Source organism: Rhineura floridana, chromosome 3 (genome assembly GCF_030035675.1).
Source record: "Rhineura floridana isolate rRhiFlo1 chromosome 3, rRhiFlo1.hap2, whole genome shotgun sequence".
In the NCBI taxonomy this organism is placed as follows: Eukaryota; Metazoa; Chordata; class Lepidosauria; order Squamata; family Rhineuridae; genus Rhineura; species Rhineura floridana.
Genome location: NC_084482.1, coordinates 92,458,186 through 92,477,304, shown reverse-complemented (window position 1 = coordinate 92,477,304; position 19,119 = coordinate 92,458,186). Strand labels below are relative to the sequence as shown.

The 19,119-nt window shown below is 41.1% G+C and overlaps 1 long non-coding RNA gene across 3 annotated transcripts in view; it reads right to left on the bottom strand.

Moving 5' to 3' along the window:
- LOC133382224 (uncharacterized) overlaps positions 1 to 19,119 on the bottom strand; it is a 105,208-nt gene that overhangs the window by 30,795 nt on the left and 55,294 nt on the right. For 2 of the 3 annotated variants that reach the window (XR_009761857.1, XR_009761859.1), the window contains exon 2: positions 6,391 to 6,446. The exons of the other annotated variant lie outside the window; for it this stretch is intronic. This is a non-coding gene — a long non-coding RNA (uncharacterized LOC133382224). The remainder of the gene's footprint in view (positions 1 to 6,390; positions 6,447 to 19,119) is intronic. 3 annotated transcript variants of the gene reach the window in all.

Sequence of the window (19,119 nt, the reverse complement as noted above, 5' to 3'; positions counted from 1 at the left end):
GAAAAGACTAGCAATTGAACTTGAGCTTAACTTTTCTTCTGCGGCAAACTGTGATTGAAGACACACTTCAATGGCCTGGTTCTCATGTCACACTAAGCCAAACCTTAGCTTACCCTGAATGTGCAAACATGTGGGCTCCCAGAAAGAAGGTTGTGCCCACTTTGCTTCTTCCTGATCCTTTTTGCTAATGTGCAGCATTGAACTAAACCAGGGTTTGGCTTAGTATGTTGTCCGAACCCAGGCTCATGGTTATACTCTTTCCAGACTAATCATGAGCTGTGACTCACAGGTTATTGTGAGAACTTTTCTTTCATCATCATTTATTTATTTCATGACATTTATAGACATCATCATCATCACAGAGTGGTTTACACTGTAAATAAAACTGTAAGATACAATGATATCATCACAATACTAAAATAACAGTATATATTACAAACCAAATAGTACATGATCATGGTACAGCTAATATGAAACAACTGCTTCCTTTTCTTTATATCCTTCTGTGTCTACTTGCTGCATTAGAAGAACAGTATATCAGGCTCAGCGTCTACACTCAAATATGAATTTCTCTGTTGAGGTGCTACTCAAGTAGATTGATGAAACAGATTTTCAAGACCTGTGTTAGGAGTTGCCAGATGTGTTTTCCCAAATCCAGCCAAGTCTAGCAGCAGGCAATAGACATCTGGCTTCATCAGCAGGCAGGAGATGACCAAAAGCAGAAGTCCAGCAGACATCTGAAGTAGAAGCAGAATGTTTTCATTGTGGAGGATGTGGAGATCCCATCTGCACCACCAGAGCTTTCTCCCATCTATCTTTCAAAGAAACCATACACAAGCTGATGGATCATGATGTGAAAGCCATGTTAGGTGAAACCATACCATGTCTTGGAGCTTGCCATGGCTTCATTTACTCTCTCACAAGCAGCCAGTACAATGAAGTCCTGTGTCGGAAGCATTTTGTCAGAGCCTGACCAAAGCATCACCCCTGGAGCAGTGGAGGATTGGAGCATTTAGGACAAGGAAGAAGCTGGGCAAAGTACCCACACAAGGGAGGTAACTGACCTGGAATTGCAGGCTGACATGTGGAACCCAGGGGACATGAGTTTGTTTGTTTGTTTGTTTAAAGACATTAAGCCATCAGCATCTTTGCTGCCCACTCCAAACATGGCCTTCCCTTTACAGAGTGGCCATTTTCCATTTGCCTTGCTCATTTTCCCACAGCTCATAGTGTAGTTAGCCAAGCATTCTGCAGCCAAAGTTTAGATGTTCTCTTTCACCAGGAGCAACAGAAGGAAGATACTGAAGGGCTGGTGTTTGGCTCAGCTGCTGCAAATGCAAGTGCCCTCTTCTCTATTTCCATAGGCCAGGGTTGGGAAACCTGTGGTTCTCCAGAGGTTGTTGGACTCCAGCTCCCACCAGCCACAGCCAGCATGGCCAATGGTCAAGGATGATCAACTGAAGCTGATTTTGCCCAACAAACCTGCTCTTCTCCCTCACCCCAACTGGACTTTTTGTGATATGGAAAGTGATGGGAAATCAGGATGAATGCTCACTAAACAGGTTGCCTGGAAGCAACCTCTGTTAAGAGGAATGTGGTATTCCAGACAATGCCAAATACAGAAAAGTAAAACATTTCTTATTGATAAAACAATATTTTTAAGCAAACTCCAAATCAGAGAATGTGATAATAAGAACATTAGAGAAGCCCTGTTAGATCAGCCCATAGGCCCATCCAGTCCAGCACCCTGCTCTTACAGTGGCCAACCAGATGCCCTAATGAGAAGCCCACAGCCAGGATCCCAGCACAACAGCAACTCTCCTAACCTGTGATTCCCAGCAACTGGCACCCAGAGGCACCCATGTGCAACACAGAGACTACGGGTAACTTCTATGTCCACACCCACTGAAGTGAGAACTGGAAAAGTGTTCAACTTTTCCTAATGGACTTACACAAAAGAAATTCCTGATGGATCATACCAAAAGAGATCCTGGCTTTCCCATGAAATTGATTTATGTTAACAATAAATCTTTATTAGTGACAGAATGAGGACAATTTTAATATTTAATTAAAATATATTTCAATTCATTAAAAAAGTAATATGTGCCTTGAATCTAGTCTTTTGATCACATCTCCATTAGTAAATCAACTACCAGTCTCTAAGATAATCACTAGCAAAGTCCCATCAAGAGCAATCCTATTTGTTTTGACAATCTCTCTTATACAAAAGATCCTAAGTGATCAGGCCACCTGCTTTTCTCTCTATGCGTTCTCCTCCAAATGTTTAAACAATTGAAGTAGATAAATGATACAGTCTATTTCCCATTATAGTATTAACGCAAAGCCAGGTAGCCTTACATTTACCAGGCAAATAATTAGTCACCAAACATATGAAAAAAGGATTCCCATCATCACCTTAAGTCACCTGTCAAACACATAGCCATTTGTATCTTTTAAGGCACTACCAGTTTGCTGTGTGGGCCAAGATTTGGTTGTGTTTTCAACATTCCCATTCCAACCCAGACAAAAAAAGTAAAGGCGGGAACAATCATAGTCCCTGTTGTTGCTTTGACTTGAAAGTCCATTTTAAAGAAAGCATTAAAAATGCTTTCTTGTGGTTGACAGATCAGATTACCACAATTAAAGTCAAAGGTGTGGTGGTATTTAGCCTGCATGTTATGACACATGAAAGAAAATGATTCAGGGAAGAAAAATAATTACACATTAATTTGTGTTTGGCAGATGTCTTTGGCCCACAAAGGGGAGATGAAAGGTATTCTTGTTCAGCAGACTTTCTGTTCTTAATAGACCATGTTGTAAGATGCTTTCAGAAGAGGGTTGAATGCTTGCCATCCATACAGTGCTTTATCAGAGGGCTTTCTTCCCTCTCCCTTATCTAAAATTAGGTTCTGCCAGAGCTAAGTCATAAATTGAGGGGATTTTTCCTGGATTCAAACTATTAGCAGCCAGAAAGTTTAAGAGAGCTTGAAAGAATATCCAGGGCTCCTTCATATGTAACATTTGCCTATGTGAGAGTGCTTATGAAATTATCTCTGTGGAAACCTACTCATGAAAAGCTCTCCATCAGAATGGGGCAGTCATGTAGGGTTTTATGGAATCCTACCATATCTAAACTTAGGAATTCTGTCCTTATTCCCATGTAAGAGTCCTATAAGGCTTGCAGCACCTTTTTTCCAAAGTAGATTTTCCCTATTTATAATGAATTCTTGTATGTTATTTTCACCAATACATGCACACTTTACCTTAGCATATCCATCTCGGTACACATTACTTGGCTGGAGAACTGCATTGCAAAATTCAGAGAAGTGTAAATGTCAAAGAAAAGCTGTGTTTTAGTTCACTTATTGTTTTGAAAAGTGCACACACACACACACACATTGTCATCTTTCACCTCCACAGTTCTTTATCTCCATTCTGCTGCTGCCTCCTTCTCCTCCTTTATCCATGTTCTTGACCTCCGGCTCCTTTTTCCCTCCACTCCATTCTTCACCACCACCATCCATATTTTAAACAATTGTTTTCTCCACTCCACCCCGTCTCACTCTCCACCTCCTCCCTCATCGCCTCCTACCCACCCACGGAGCATGAGGGAAGTGCAACACTGCACAGAAGCCCAGTTTGAGGCACATGATTTTCATCCACAAATCAGAGGAGCAGAAGACTTGCCCTGCTCCCCCTCAAGTAATGCCCAAAAGTAATGCTGGAAACACTACAATTACTCCACAAAAGTAATAAATTACTCCTAGTTCTATCCTAGTTCTGTCTTTACATCAAAATGTAAAGGAATTACCCATTAGTTCCTCAAAAAGTAATGAATTACAAGTAATTTGTTACTTGTAACGAATTACTTCCAAGTTCTGCTTAGTAGTGGTGTAAACCTCTCCACTATAACCACTGAGTGAATCATAAAGATGGAAGTGATCTCAAGAGTCATCCAGCTTTCTGCTAGCAGGGAATTCACCACTACAGCATTCCTAATAAGAAGTGCCTGGATGTTCACCCACCTTCGGAGGCAGTCTCTTCTGAACCGCTCATACTGTGCACTATACTACAGAAGTTCCCATATGTCTACAGAACAAATTACGAGATAAGCAAGCAGCTACATCTGAGCCAAATGACTTTCCCAAGTTTGCTACCCATTTCATATGCTTAAAGTTGGGGGCAGCATTTTAGCAATATTAGGAGTTCTTCAAAAGGGTATGAAACCAGTAGCAAGCTTAAAGCTAATGGTGAATCATACAACAGTGGGGTTGGAAGGGGCCTATGAGGTCATAGAGTCCAGCCACCTGCTCACTGCAGGAATTCAACTTAAAACATACCTGTCCAACTGCCTCTTGAATGCCTCCAGTATTGGAGAGCCCACCACCTTCCTATGTAATTGGTTCCATTGTCACACCGCTCAAACAGTTACAATTGTTTTTCCTGATAATCAGCAAAAATCTGGTTTCCTGTAACTTGAACCCATTATTCTGTCTCCTGCACTTTGGACTGATCAAGAAGAGATCCTAGCCCTCCTCTGTGTGACAGCCTTTGAAGTACTTGAACAGTGCTATCATTTCTCCCCTAGTCTTCTCTTCTCAAGGCTAAACATGCCCAGTTATTTCAGTCTTTCCTCATAGGGCTTTGTTTCCAGTCCCCTGATCATCCTCATTGCCCTCCTCTGAACCCATTTCAGTTTGTCTGCATCCTTCTTAAAGTGTGGTGTCCAGAATTCAATGCAGTACTCAAGATGAGGCCTAACCAGTGCCAAATAGAGGGGAGCTAGTACTTCACACAATTTGGAATCTATATTTCTGTTTATGCAACCTAAAATAGCATTTGCCTTTTTGCAGCCACATCATCCTGTTGCCTCATATTCAGCTTGTGATGAACAATAATTCCAAGATTCTTCTCGCATGTAGTATTGCTGAGTCAAGGAACCCCCATCTTATAACTGTGCACTTTGTTTCTTTTTCCCAGGTGTAGAACTTTACACTTATCCCTGTTAAATTTCATTCTGTTGTTTTCAGCCCAATGCTCCAGCCTATCAAGATCACTATGAATTTTGTTTCTGTCCTCCAGGGTATTAGCTATCCCTCCCAATTTTGTATCATCTGCACATTTGATATCTCCTCATCTTCTTGTTACATTCCTCCCAGTTTAGATAAGCACACTTTGAGTACAATTCTGTAACCAACCGTGGATCCACCTGATAGTTATTCCATCCAGCCCACATTTAGCTAGTTTACTAATCAGAATATTATGAGGCACTTTGTAAAAAGCTTTGCTGAATTTGAGATATATTATGTCCACAGCATTCCCACAGTCTACCAGGGAGGTTACCCAATAAAAAAAAAACGAGATAGAATCATAGAATAGTAGGGTTGGAAGGGGCCTACAAGGCCATTGAGTCCAACCCCCTGCTCAATGCAAAGATAAAATTAGTCTGGCAGTATTTGTTCGTGAAAAATCCATGTTAGCTCTAGTAATCACTGCATTGCTTTGAAGGTGCTTACAGACTGACAGCTTTATAAACTGCTCCAGAGTTTTTCCAGGGATCAATGTCAGGCTGACTGGTCTGTAGTTGTCAGGTTCTTCCTTTTTGAAGGTAGGGACAATATTAGCCCTCCTCCAGTCATCTTGCACTTCACACATCCTCCACAATTTTGCAAAGATAATAGACAGTGATTCCGAGAGTTCTTCAGCAAGTTTCTTCAATACCTTGGTGACAGAACTGCCATATTTTTTCCCTGGGAAGTGAGGATAGGAATCATTGCTCTTACTCTTGATTGGCTTTGCAATGATGCTACATCATCAGTGTGGATCTTTATTGCATCTTATATTTGATGTTCAGTTGTAATCTTTTATTTTGATATTTTGTAATGTTTTATTTGATGACTGCAAACCACTTAGAGTTTTTCTTTTCTGAAATGTAGAGGGGCATAAAAATGATCTAAATATTATTACTATTACTATTATTGTTGTTGTTGTTGTTGTTGTTATTATTATTATTATTATTAGAAGAAGAAGAAGAAGAAGAAGATTTATAACCCACTTTTCTCCCAGTATGAGCCCAGGGCAGCAAAGTATGATGAAGTAGCTTATTTATTTACTTTACTTTAGTTTAATACTTCTATAATGAATGCTAAGCAGTCCCAGAAGCAATGTGCAGCATACTAAAACACCATATATCAAAACAGTATAAAAACAACACATATCAGAATACTAGAATAAGAATGACAAATGTTATACTAAAACTCATAGATATTCTTTAAAGGCAACTAACTCAACTCATTGGGGGGAGGGATTTGCATGCATAGTGAAGGTGATCATTCCAGAAGCTGTGGAACGGAATGAAAGTAAACCTTGGTCAAGAAAAGTCTGACTCACAGTTTAAGCAGGCCTGAATGCGCACTTTAAGGGCAGAAATGTCTCGCCTGGACGTGCTGGAATGTGAGAAACAGAAAGCTTGGTCAAGCTGAGGTCATGTACAAGGATGAAGAAGGTACAAGACTTATTAGCTGCTCGGAGTGACCTTCATGAGACTTCCTACACCGTGATAAGGTTTGGGAAAATGTCAGTCCCTAAAAGAATGGAAAATTGTTTCTGCATGTGTTTAGCATGTAACCTGTCATTTACCAATAAAGAACACATTTTACTTGTGGGCAAGGGCGGAATTAAAAGAACCAAGAAGGATTTTTTTTTAAAACAGAAGTTTTCATTTTAATTCTCTAGAATCCATCTTAGCTTCATCTCGATTTCACACAAGCAGTTTCTTTCCCTGATATTTGTGGTGTTGTAACTATCTTTTCGCAAGAACATACACAAAGAAAAGAAAATGTTTTTAGATTCCATTCTTGATGCTTGTAATAGTTTTACACTATGCTGAGTTTTTCACATCCGTTTTGTACATATTTGATTAATTTTTGTTACTTGTTTTGGGACCTTTTGCTTCTCCCTTATCAGTACTGTTCCTTGTGATTATCACACAGAACTAGTCCCCCCACCCCCGAGCTTCTGCCTATGGACAGCTCTGGATAGATATGATTATTTCAAGATTATTTTGTTCCCAGGTGAGATTCAGACTTCACTATTTCATTTTTAAACATTTTTTTCTTCAATTTTACCTGGACTCATTTTCTGTTTGCATTCTTCTGACTAGAGAAAAATCAACTCATTTGAAATGTGGTGTTGGAGGAGAGCTTTGCACATACCATGAACCGCGAAAAAGACAAATATTTGGGTGTTACAACAAATTAAACCAGAACTATCACTAGAAGTTAAAATGATGAAACTGAGGTTATCATACTTTGGACACATAATGAGAAGAGCTGATTCACTAGAAAAGACAATAATGCTGGGGAAAACAGAAGGGAGTAGAAAAAGAGGAAGACCAAACAAGGGATGGATTGATTCCATAAAGGAAGCCACAGACCTGAACTTACAAGATCTGAACAAGGTGGTTCATGACCAATGCTCTTGGAGGTCACTGATTCATAGGGTCTCCATAAGTCATAATCGACTTGAAGGCATATAACAACAACAAATATCAGAGACACTAGATTGATCTCTAGTAGACCGCAGGAGCCTGCTTCCTGGAATTTCACTCTGAATTGGTAGCTATGTTCTCTTAAACTAAAAGGCCATATAGTTAGGATAGCTGGGATTATGTTGTAAGCTTTAACTAGAGGGCTGGTGGAGTTTAGGTGGGCCAATGAAGGATTCGGCAATGGTTAAGTTGCAGTTAATTTTAATCTTGCACATTGCAATGAAAAGTGGGGAACCTCCAGTCAGTGGGCCAGTCATGGCCTCCCACGGGGTCCAATTTGACCTACAATGCCATTTTCCCCAAACCATGCCCTCCTGTCAGTTAGCTTATGTCACTTGTGGGAGGGTAGGATTCAATTCTTCATTGGCTGGGGGCCTGTTCCCTGCTGAGCATAGGAATATCCTTTGTGCTGTGGTTCCCAACTGCCCAATCCAGGTGGCTATCAGGTGCTTGAAAAGTCCATGCAAGGGATTTTGACAGGTGACCAGGACAGCCCTGTCAATCATGTGGTGTCAAAATGATGTCATGTGATTGACAGGTGGGTATCCCCATCCATTTGTCAAATTGGGCCCACAAGGCTGATCATGAGAAGGATCTGGCCTGTGGAGCCAAAAAGTTTCCCCACCCCTGTTGTAATCCTTGCATGCAATAGCCACATTACTGTTTCTTAAGAGTTTTCATTCACCAAGATTTATTCATGTATAATGTACTTTTGAGTTTGCTTTGATATTATTATGCTTATCTCTTTTACTACATTCAGTGGTCTTCTGCTGATGTATTTAAAATAAATCTTTCCAAATGGATTGTAGCTTCTCAACTCCTATTTGGTCACCACACTCTTGCCCACTGAGTGAAATAAAGAACCTCATTTTCAACAGCCACTGATGGAACATGTCCAAAATCTAATTGCCTTTAGCATTAAACACTTTTCTTAAAAGCCGTGTTTGAACAGCCTCCTTCATGCATACCAATTTCAGTAAACTAGTCAGCGGGAAATGAGGCAAATGAGGAGGGCCTCCAGTATTGATCTCAATGTGCAAGCAGGTGCAGGAAGTCTTTGAAATAACTTGGGACCAAGCCATTTAGAGCTTTAAAGTTTAAAGGCATTTTATTTTTTGTTCAATATATTTGTATACCACTTTTCGTCACCAGGTGACCTCAAAGTGGTTTCCATAGCAAGAATAACACAATATCATTTTTAAAAAAAAAATTCAGAAAATAATCATAATAATCTTCAACAGTATCAAGAAATAACACCACAAAATATTACAAAACAGGTTCAAATCTCAAATCAGTCTAAACATTACCTAGTCTCCAAAAGCTAGAGAAAACAAATATGTTTAAAGCCATCACTTAAATTTGTACTCAGAAATGCACTGGCAACTAGTACAGCTGATATAATAAAGGTGTTGCATGAGTGAAGTGTTTAACTCCATGGTGACCTTGGGATCCACGTTTTAAATCAGCTGAAGTTTCTGAGCCAATTTTAAAGGCAGCCCCATGTAGAACACATTAGAGTAGTCAAACCTTGGCATGGCTGGGTATGACCTCTCCAGAAAGGGCTGCAGTTTAAGCACCAACCAAAGCTGGTGAAATCACCACCGCCACCTGGGCCTTTCCAGTTAGCACAGAGTCTAGGAGAATTCCCAAACTATGCATTTGGCATTTCAGAGGGAAAATAACTTGTTGCCCAAAACTAGCTGTAAACCACCTTCTAGAGCAAATGACCATCCTATCCCCCTGCTAGCCCTCTGCCTTCAGTTAGAAAATATACAGTATGTTTTACCATACACATAGCTAAGCAATGCCTCTGCTTATTGCTGTCCAGGTCCCAGGAAAGCCTCAACCCCTCTGTGGATCTTTATGCCCTTATAAGTCCACAGCTATGGGTTGCTCCCTTAACCTGTTACTGTTACTCTCTCTAGGGTAACCCCGCTGCCACCATAGAAACTGTTCCAACCTATATTTATCTTATGCGAACCATATCTTATGTTCCTTGTGATAGTTAGCCAAAACCAGGTGTGTATTTAAACCAACCAGATTTATTTAACAATAGATATAAACAATAATAGTTTAAACTCAGGTTCTCAAGCATGTTATTACAGGCTAATGTTCTTCAGTTTTTGTAATTTACACTCATTTAGTTTTGCAAATATTATCTGTAAACTCTGCTTCTCTACCCTCTACTAACTACCCTCCCAACCCTCTTTACCCACGCCAAGTCCTATCTAACTGTCAACAGTCATCCATCCCATCTAAAAACCATCATCCCCCATTCTTAAAGCCAATCAACACACAGCTTTCACAAACATTCCAACTCACTCACACCCCTCTCTTCACTATCTACTTGCCATAATACTGCACATGTAAACCTATACCAACAAATATTACAGCATATAACACTGAAACATCACAATCGTCCCACCTAAAGCACCTCTGTCTTGCTAGGATTTGTCCTTGGCTTGTTTACTTTCTGGATTAGTTGACAATGAAAAACAGAGCCAAGTGTCATTGATGTACTCATGACAATGCACTCCAAATTCATGGATGATCTCTGTTCTTGACTACATAAGGATGTAAAAACGGTCAGAGGACCAGATGGAACCCTACAAGACAAATTCCAGGACAGCAAGAATCACCAGCATTACTCAATAGACTCTTCCCATCAGATAGCAATAGAACCACTACTAAGCAGTACCCTCTCTTCCCCATCTCTCAGATAGTCCAGATAGTCAACTATACTCAGAACCATGCAGACGTTCAGAAGAATGAGCACAGTTACACTCTCTGTCTATCTCTAGATGCATTTGATCAATGTAGTTTCCGCTCCATACCTTTCCCCCAAAATCCTGGCTGGTGTAGATCCAGAAAATCTTATTTGCACAACTTATATCTCCATTTTCATAAGTTTGTCTGAACGCTTGTAATAACACATTTTCAGTATAGATTATATGAACATGGGATAACTTTGTTCAACTGTTTTTTTTTTTTAATGGTTTGTACATTTTAACCCTTCCTGTTCCTCATTCTGCTATTATTATTTTTCTGGAAAGATGTTTCAAATCATACCCACCACCCCTCGTAGGTGGTGCATGGTTCTCATTGTAATGCTTCCAGGAAACGGGCCAAAGCCACTAGGAGGTTCATAAACGAAGTGAGAGGTTTTCTAAATCCCTACAATAATTTTCATCAAGGAAATAAATTTAGTATATCCATTGTAGTCCTGAAAATAAACACTCTTTAGGATTAAAAAGACAAAGAAAAAAATGGAAACACATGAAACAAATTGAAAGTTGAAAGCTAGTGAAAGTAAATGAAAGGAAAGTCTTTTTTCCATTTTACTGAATGTTTTACATTATTATTTTGGCCTAAAAGCATGAAAACAGACGAGGATGATTTTCACTATAATTTGTTGATCAATTTGAGGCTTGTAAATGTGAGGAAATCATAAAAGCATTGGCCACAGTCAGGCACAAAATAAGGAGTCATATTAGGTACTTTTAGGCTGCAATCCTATACACACTTATTTGAGAGTAAGTAAATGGAATTGCCTTCTGAGTTTGGATGGGGAAGAAATTCAGTTCAGTTTGCATTTGCTTGCAAGCCTACCTAAGTCATACTTCCCAACATAATCATCAAATTGAAACTCAGCCATACTTTGAAATTCACACTTCTCTGAAATTTGTGATGCAGTTCTCCAACCAATGTATGAAAATGCATATATTAAGTGGAAAGTGTGCATAAAAATTAGGGCTGTGCACACACACACCTGTCTGCCCCAAGGATCCAATATGGAGTGGGGGGCATCAGGCAGACCTGTCTAGGGTTGACCTCTGGATCACCATCCCCAAAGGCGTCCTCCTTTGCATTCTTGAAACACCTGTCTTCCATCCCTGCATGCAGTCTGGGCTTTGCTGGTCGCCTGTTGAAGGGGCTAAGTAGGATTTTTGGGGGGGGATCCTTAATTGCAGGACCTTTCTTTTTTCACTGACTTCACACTGCTGGGATTAATTCATTTGGCTTTTGGGAGAGGTGTGGTTATTGTGCATTTCAGAGCATTGAGCCCAGGCTTGTGAGGAAGCTGTGAAGAAAATCTTTAGCTATCCTCAGGCATTATTGGGTTAATGGTACCTTTTAGAGATCTGCCAGTCCTCTAGGCCTGGTGGGACCTGGGGGGTGCCCTCTGACCTGGCATGCACATTTGAGTGAACGTGAGTACAGTGGGGCCTAGGTGTGCAGGTAGAGTCCATACCCAAAGCTCACCTAGCAAGGAGGGAGGGATTTCTTCCCCATCCTTTGCTGGAGGGCCATAGCTAGCAGCTGCAGTACATGCACAGGCATCTGGAGGGATGCTTCCTTAGCAGAATTCATTTAAATCCTCATCTGCTTGTACTTTCTAATTTGGCTGATTGGTTAAGGTTTCCTTCAGTTCCTCTTAGTTGTTGTATGTTAACAAATATAAACTTTGCTCCAACAGTATGTCTCATGAGTCTTTTTTGCGGGCATAGGGCAAATGAGAAACTGAAGGAAACTGACATTGAGATATTTGTCTATCCCTACATCTGAGCAGACATGCATAGAATTGTAGTTGGATTCCTTGAAAATGCTCTGTAGGTACATGATCTGACTGCACTATTGAAGCTAAGCTGGAGTAGGCCTATAAGATACCTGGGTGGGAGACCATGCTGTGACTCCCCCCAAAAAAGTAGAGGGCATAATTAATAAATAAAGGGGTTTTTGAAGATCACCCTGCCCACAAATGAAGATCTATACTGAATCAATCCCCCGCCTGAAGCTTACAAACCCTTTTATTATGCCATTCAGTGTTAACGTCCAATCTAACTTGCCAAATATGTCCACTGCCTAGCTCAGTCTTGGTCAGCTTGTGACCTAGCAAGCCAAATGCAGCCCATCAACTAAGTTTCTGTCCTGCCTGATGCTTGACAGGGTGCAATCCTACAGACACTCATTTGTGTGTTTTAATAGTTGCAGGCAGACAGAAAATCCAGGAGGTTTATTATGTCCCTGGTATATCTCTGTGGCTCACCAGTAATGCTAAATCATGAATTAGCACCACATGCACAAGACGGAATGAGCCTACCCTGCATCCTCCCACTGTCCCCTTCTCCTCTTCCTCTGGGGTCTGGAGAAGGGCTTTGGCAGAGTTTAGTTTCAGTTTCCATGAAACCTGGCTCCCACTTATGTATATGAACCAGAAATCATGGTTTAAAACAAATTCTGGTTAATTTCAGCAAGCCAGCTTCATAACTCATGGCCTGGAGGTGGCTTGTTTAGAATTTAACTAGTTTGTCTCCAGTTTGTATGTAATGACAAGCCAGGTTTTGCAGAATGTGAAATGAAACTCTGCTGAAGTACCTTTGACTGCATGGAAAGAGGAGAGGAGAAGGGAGGGAGCACTAAGCCCAAGGCATGTGGCATGCTGCTCTTGCGTGTACTGCTAAACCATGGTTTAGTATTATGTGCAAATGCAGCCAATACATACCTAATGGGGCGGGGTGGGGATGCTCATCTTGTTAGGGCAGAAGTTGAACAAATCTGGACTCACAATTCTGAGGTCCAAATATTCTCTCGGCAAGTATCTTTACCCTTTCTTCCTTAAAATTGTTCGGTGTCATCACAGTCTTAGGATGTGCCCACATGGCTGCTTTGCATGCTCTCAGTTGAACACTTCTTTACCAGATCAAAAGCTTTGTTAGTGAGACAAAATTGGTAACTGCCAAAAAAGGGGAGGAAAGGGACACATATACCCTTGACTGGTGTGCTAGCATGCATATTGCATGGACTGTGATGGTTGTCCAATTGTTCAAACAGCAAAATGAATAAAGGGGAGTGGCAGGGGACCAGAACAGGGATACAGTTGCTTCCTCTTGTGGAGTACAAGGGTTAAATGAACACTAGGTGCACCTCTGACCCTTTTGCAACTACTATGTAGGCATACACTCAAGCATGCTCAGCATAACCCAAAAAGTTACCATTCAAACTATTCAGCATTATTTGGAATAATCATGTTCCAAATGCAGATCAACTTTTCCTTCTATAAAGTTGTCAAGGTCTTTCATCTTTTTATAGGTCTTAAAAATAAAAAAGCCTGTATCATTTTGTGGCTTTCCTTGGAGCCCTCCCCAGCTTGGTTAGTGCCATTCCTAGAATGTGTAAGAAGAGTTTCTGCCACACTTTCTGGAACAATTACTACACCCATTCTAGAGTATAAAGCTTTTTTGCTATGGTTTTGTCAGAACATCATCTGGTTTGCCTTATTTCTAGTTTCAAAAACTTCCCAGCCAAATTACTCAGCCTTCACGGAGACTGCCAACATTTTGTTTCAGCAACAAGGGACAATGAAGATATATTTGTAGTTTCATGGGGCAAGGGGTGGGGTGGCATAGGGGCCTGGAATGAAAGAGATGTTCCATCTCTTGAGCTATGATATACTGAAGTAGGACATATTTTCTGAAAACAAGAGACATTGCTGTTAAATTCAAGATGTTTTGATGCCTGAAACAGAAAGTCGAAATGGCACTCCCCATGATGACATAAAATCAGATATAATAATACACCAAACTATTGGAAATTTGCTGTCCTTTAATGGTACAAGGGGGGAGAGGGAATCTGACGCCTGAGGTAGTCTGTCTCACCCTGAAAAATTATAGGGCCAGTAGAATAAGAGACAATGGGGACATTATTACTGATTACCAGTTTACACGGGCATGGCTCTCTGCTGTGAAATTACCACTGTTTTTTTGTTTTTAACTAAACCATCATTTGAGATACATGGCTTCAGCCAAGGTGATATAAGGCATCCAATGCATAGGCAGCAACCAGTTTGACAGAAGCCAGATTCAGTGCTACAAAACAAAGAATCATAGCTTTGAAAGGGCAAAAAATGCCATAAAAGATCCCGTCACTAATAGCCACAGCCATCCACATCAGATCAATCAATCATAATGTGACACAAGCAGAAGCTGTGTTCCCTGCAAACAGAGTTTACAGAGCAATAACTCCTGTTGGCTTGTGCAACATGCTGTAGGGCTGGGGTCACCAGTGTGGCACCCACAAGCACCAGCAAAAGATCTCAGTAAATATGCCCTCAAAAATCCACAATCCAATGTTTGCAGTTCCTGCTCAGTGCCTATTTGCAAGTGGCATAGCCTCTCCTACATAGAATATGCTCCTTAAGACACACCCACATTTCATTGGATGCCAGGATTGGACACTCACAATTTAACACAGTTTTGAACAAAAAGCTTCTGTCTATGAGCAAATGTAATGGTAGCTGATGCAGATGCCTTTTTCCCATTGATTGGGGGGAGCTGATGGGGGGCATGTCCACCCCTTTTTGTGGCCCTTTCTTTTTTCTGCTATTTTAGATATGCCATGGCCCCCAGTGTAGCCATTTTGTGACTCACACCCATAGCACTTCCTCTAAATCCACAGGTGCAGATCTCTCAGCAGCTTTTGACACCTTTGGCCATGGTGCCCTACTGTAGTGGCTCCAGGGGGTGGGAGTTGGAGGTATTGTATTGCAGTGGTTCTGCTCCTACCTGCAGGATTGCTACCAGAAAGTAGTACCAGGAGATTGTTGCTCGGTTCCATGGCTTTTGGACTGTGGGGTCCCACAAGGGTCCATTCTGTCTCCTGTGCTAACACCTATATGAAGCCATTGGGAGCTGTCATCCAAGGATTTGGAGCACGGTGTCATCAGTATGCTGATGACATGAAGCTCTATTCCATCTGAAACAGGAGAGGTTGTGAAGGTGTTGGACCGGAGTCTGGAGGCAGTGGTGGGCTGGATGGGGGCCAACAAACTGAGGCTGAATCCTGATAAGACAGTGCTGTGGATGGGTGGTTCCTGTGTCCGGGAATTAGGTGTACAACCTGTTCTGGGAGGGATTGTACTTCCCCTGAAGGAATAGGTTTGTTATCTGGGAGTTCTCTGGAGGCTGCAGCTGGTACAAAATGTGGCTGCTAGGCTGGTAAGTGGGGCAGCCCAATGGAATCATATATCACTGGTACCAAAAACACTGCACTGGCTGCCAGTGAGCTATTGCACCCAGTTCAAGGTGTTAGTATTACCATACTTGGCTTGGAACCCCAAGTATTTAAAAGTGCATGTTCCCCAGTTTCAACCATCTTTGACCCTACAATTGGCAGGTGAGGCCTTATTGGTGGTTGGTGAAATGCTCTCTCCAGTAAGGTGCGTCTGTCTGCATCACTTTTGACTTTCAGAAGGAATTTGAAAACATTCCTGTTTACCCAGGCATTTAATGGCTGAAGAGGCCTGCTTCTGGCAACATGAAGATCACTGGTGGAACAATGTTTTCACCTGTGCTTTTAGGATATTACAACTGTTTTTAGATTTTTTTAACTGCGTTTTGGAATGTTTAGATTATTTTTAATTGTAATGGTGTTTAAAATGTTTTAACTGTGATTTTAGAATGCTTTAAAATTCCTTTTCCCCCTTTTTAAATTGTTTAGTTTTTTGTTTGCTGCCCTGGGAGGAAGGGTGGGATATAAATTAATTAAATAAATAAAGCAAATGCCCCCACTGGCTTATTGCTGTAAGGGCATGCAAAAAGGAAAAAAAAGATTCTGTTGAGGATACTCCAGCTCTGCACTCTCTGCACTGAGCAGGGGGCTGGATTAGATGGCCTACAAGGTTGTCTCTAACTCTTATTTTTTTGGTTCTATAGTATCCCTATATGGGATCATGGGAGAAGTTGGCAAAAGGAATGAAGAGCTTCCCCCCCCAACATGTCTCTGATAATGTACAGTTCATCCCAAAGTGGCACTACATTTTATATTTCCATCATACTTGCATTGTTTTTGTCCTGTTTCCTTGTATTTATATTTACTCTGTAGCCATAAAGCCAAACACATGCCAAGATGATTTACAATTACAGATATGTATTTACTGTCTTATAGCAGATGAATTCCTTACCTAATAATAGTAATGAAGGGCACATTCATTTCCTTCTAGATTTCTCATGTAGGCTGAGCTAGCAAATTGATGGGTCCAATAAAACAAAGAGTTAGAGGAAACCTGAGTCAGTAGGCTAGGCATGAGCTTATATCTCTCAAGCCCAAGCTAAAGTGGAAACTGATGTCATCATTCTGTTTTCTAAATGTTCCAATTTACACCAAGTTCACATGCTTCAGTTTTTTGGTATCTCATCCACATGGCAAGCTTCCAGTGCTTCTAGTTCCTGCTTTTGTAAATTATCTGAATAAATTAGTTCTGTTGGTCTAGCAGTATGACATTTCTGTGTTCGTGTGGCTTAATTTCAGCTCTCCTTCACATGCATATCTATACTAGGGACACACTAGAACTATAGGAAGTAGTCCTAGGGTCACATCCACAATATACGTTTACAGCACATTTATACCACTTTAACAGTCATGGCTTCTCTCAAAGAATCCTGGGAACTGTACTTTGCCCCTCACAGAGCTACAATTCCCAGCATCCTTAACAAACTACCTTAATTGTATAGTGTGGATGGGATCTTAAGGAAAAAAAGATCTAACATATGCATGAAGGTAGGAGTGTGCATGAGCTCCGTACACCCTGAATAACAAGGCAAATCAGGGTGATTCAGGGCACATGTTCCCAAGTCAGATTATGCTGCAGGTGTGTTGAGGAGCATCAAGGAGTCCTCAGCCTTCCAAGCAGCTCTGTTGCTTCAGTTTTCCCCCAAAAAAGTTATCCTAGTGCACTACAATCACAGTGATTCGGGGGAGGAATAAACAGAGTTGTTCTTGACTTGGGTCATCATTCTCCAGGTTTTGGCTATGAGAGCAGGGCATACACAGTAGAGTGTTGTGATGGCTTTCTTCCTTCCCAATCATTTTTTTTTGTTAACCAACAATGAAAAAACATGGCTCTATCTTTTTTTCCCCTCAGCAGTTACCTCCAGGAATTGAGTGGGGGGGGGGGAACTGTGCATTTTACAGTTTTTTATGATGAAGTTAAAATTGCCTTTCATAATAGCCCTAGGACATGTTTGTCTGAAATTTCTTACCCAGGGCCCTCTCCACCATGTGCCCAGTTTTCAAGCAGATTGCCCATAAAAAAAAAAAACTAGAGAAAGGAATGTGCTTTTTATATTTCTGCCCTACATGCAGGAGAACTGTTGCACTCATCTTTCTGAAATTTGGTAGGCTTCATCCCCTCAGATGAGGAGACTATGTCTGCAATTTTCATACAATTCTGGCAGAAAATAAAAAGATACATTTTTATTTCTTCCCTTTTTTAAAAAAAAATCAAAGATTTAAAAATCCCTTGATGGATGTGCCCAAAATTTGGTAAACTTAATCCAGTTTGGAAAGGCTACTTTGCCTGCAAATTTCATCCAGTTATGTAAAAAGAAAAAAGTTATAGCGATTTTTAGATATCACCTAGGACAAGGAGTTCCACATCCTGGCTGTTTGCATTGGAAAAGCCCTTTGGCACATTCCCACCAAATCTCAAAAGGGCCTCACCAACTGATATCAGTGAAGGGGTAGATTCATATGGGAGGAAGGTGGTTCTCCACGCATCCAGTTCCTAAGTCATTTGTAGCTTTATATGTAATGATTAGCTCTTTCAGTTGTGCCAGGAAATAGCACATCCCCCTCCCGTACCAGTCCAAGCCTTCATGGCAGCATTTTCCACCAGCTGAAATTTCCAAATGGTCTTCAAAGGCAGCCCCACATAAAATGCATTACAGGTCTTCAATCTAAATGTGAGCAAGGCATATATGATTATAGCCAGATCCACCCTCACCAGTTTAAGCTTAATTAAAATACTCTGATTCAGAGCACTCCTCTGCTCTTTTTTTCTCTTTTTTTGCAAACCTCAATATCCAATATGGTGGGAGCTAGAGAGGGCTTTCTTAGTAGTGATGGGTGGACTTCTCCAAGCTCAATTTGGATTTAGACTGGCAATTTAAAAAGCAAAGAATGCTTGAAAAAATGTTCTTTTTGCCAACAGTTCTAAATTCATTCACAATGCTCCCTCCCTATGAGCTCCCAAACTACCTTCTCATGCCCCCTCCTGCATTCTGCCATGGAGACTGCCACAGGTGCTGCTCAATGACATCAGTGGAGGAGGGATCTCTCCACCATCCCTTTCTCCATGCATCTGTCATCTACTTCAGCCACTGGGACATCAGGGCTGCTCTCTCTCTCTCTCTCTTATCCTACCTCTTTGTTTTGTCTGCCATACTGCTATCAAATCATTCCAGGAGCCAGGGCCTCTGGGAAATGTTATTTTTACATAGCTTTGATGTCATATCAATGTTAGGAACCAGGGGAAATTACCTTTACCAGGGTTACTGGACCTGGAATGTGATTATTCCAGAGTGCAGGACACGGAATAATGGGCTCAAATTGCAGGAAGCCAGATTTCAACTGGACATCAGGAAAAACTTCCTAACTGTTACAGCCATATGACAATGGAACCAATTACCTAGAGAGGTAGTGGGCTCTCCAACACTGGAGGCATTCAAGAGGCAGCTGGACAGCCATCTGTCGGGAATGCTTTGATTTGGATTCCTGCATTGAGCAGGGGGTTG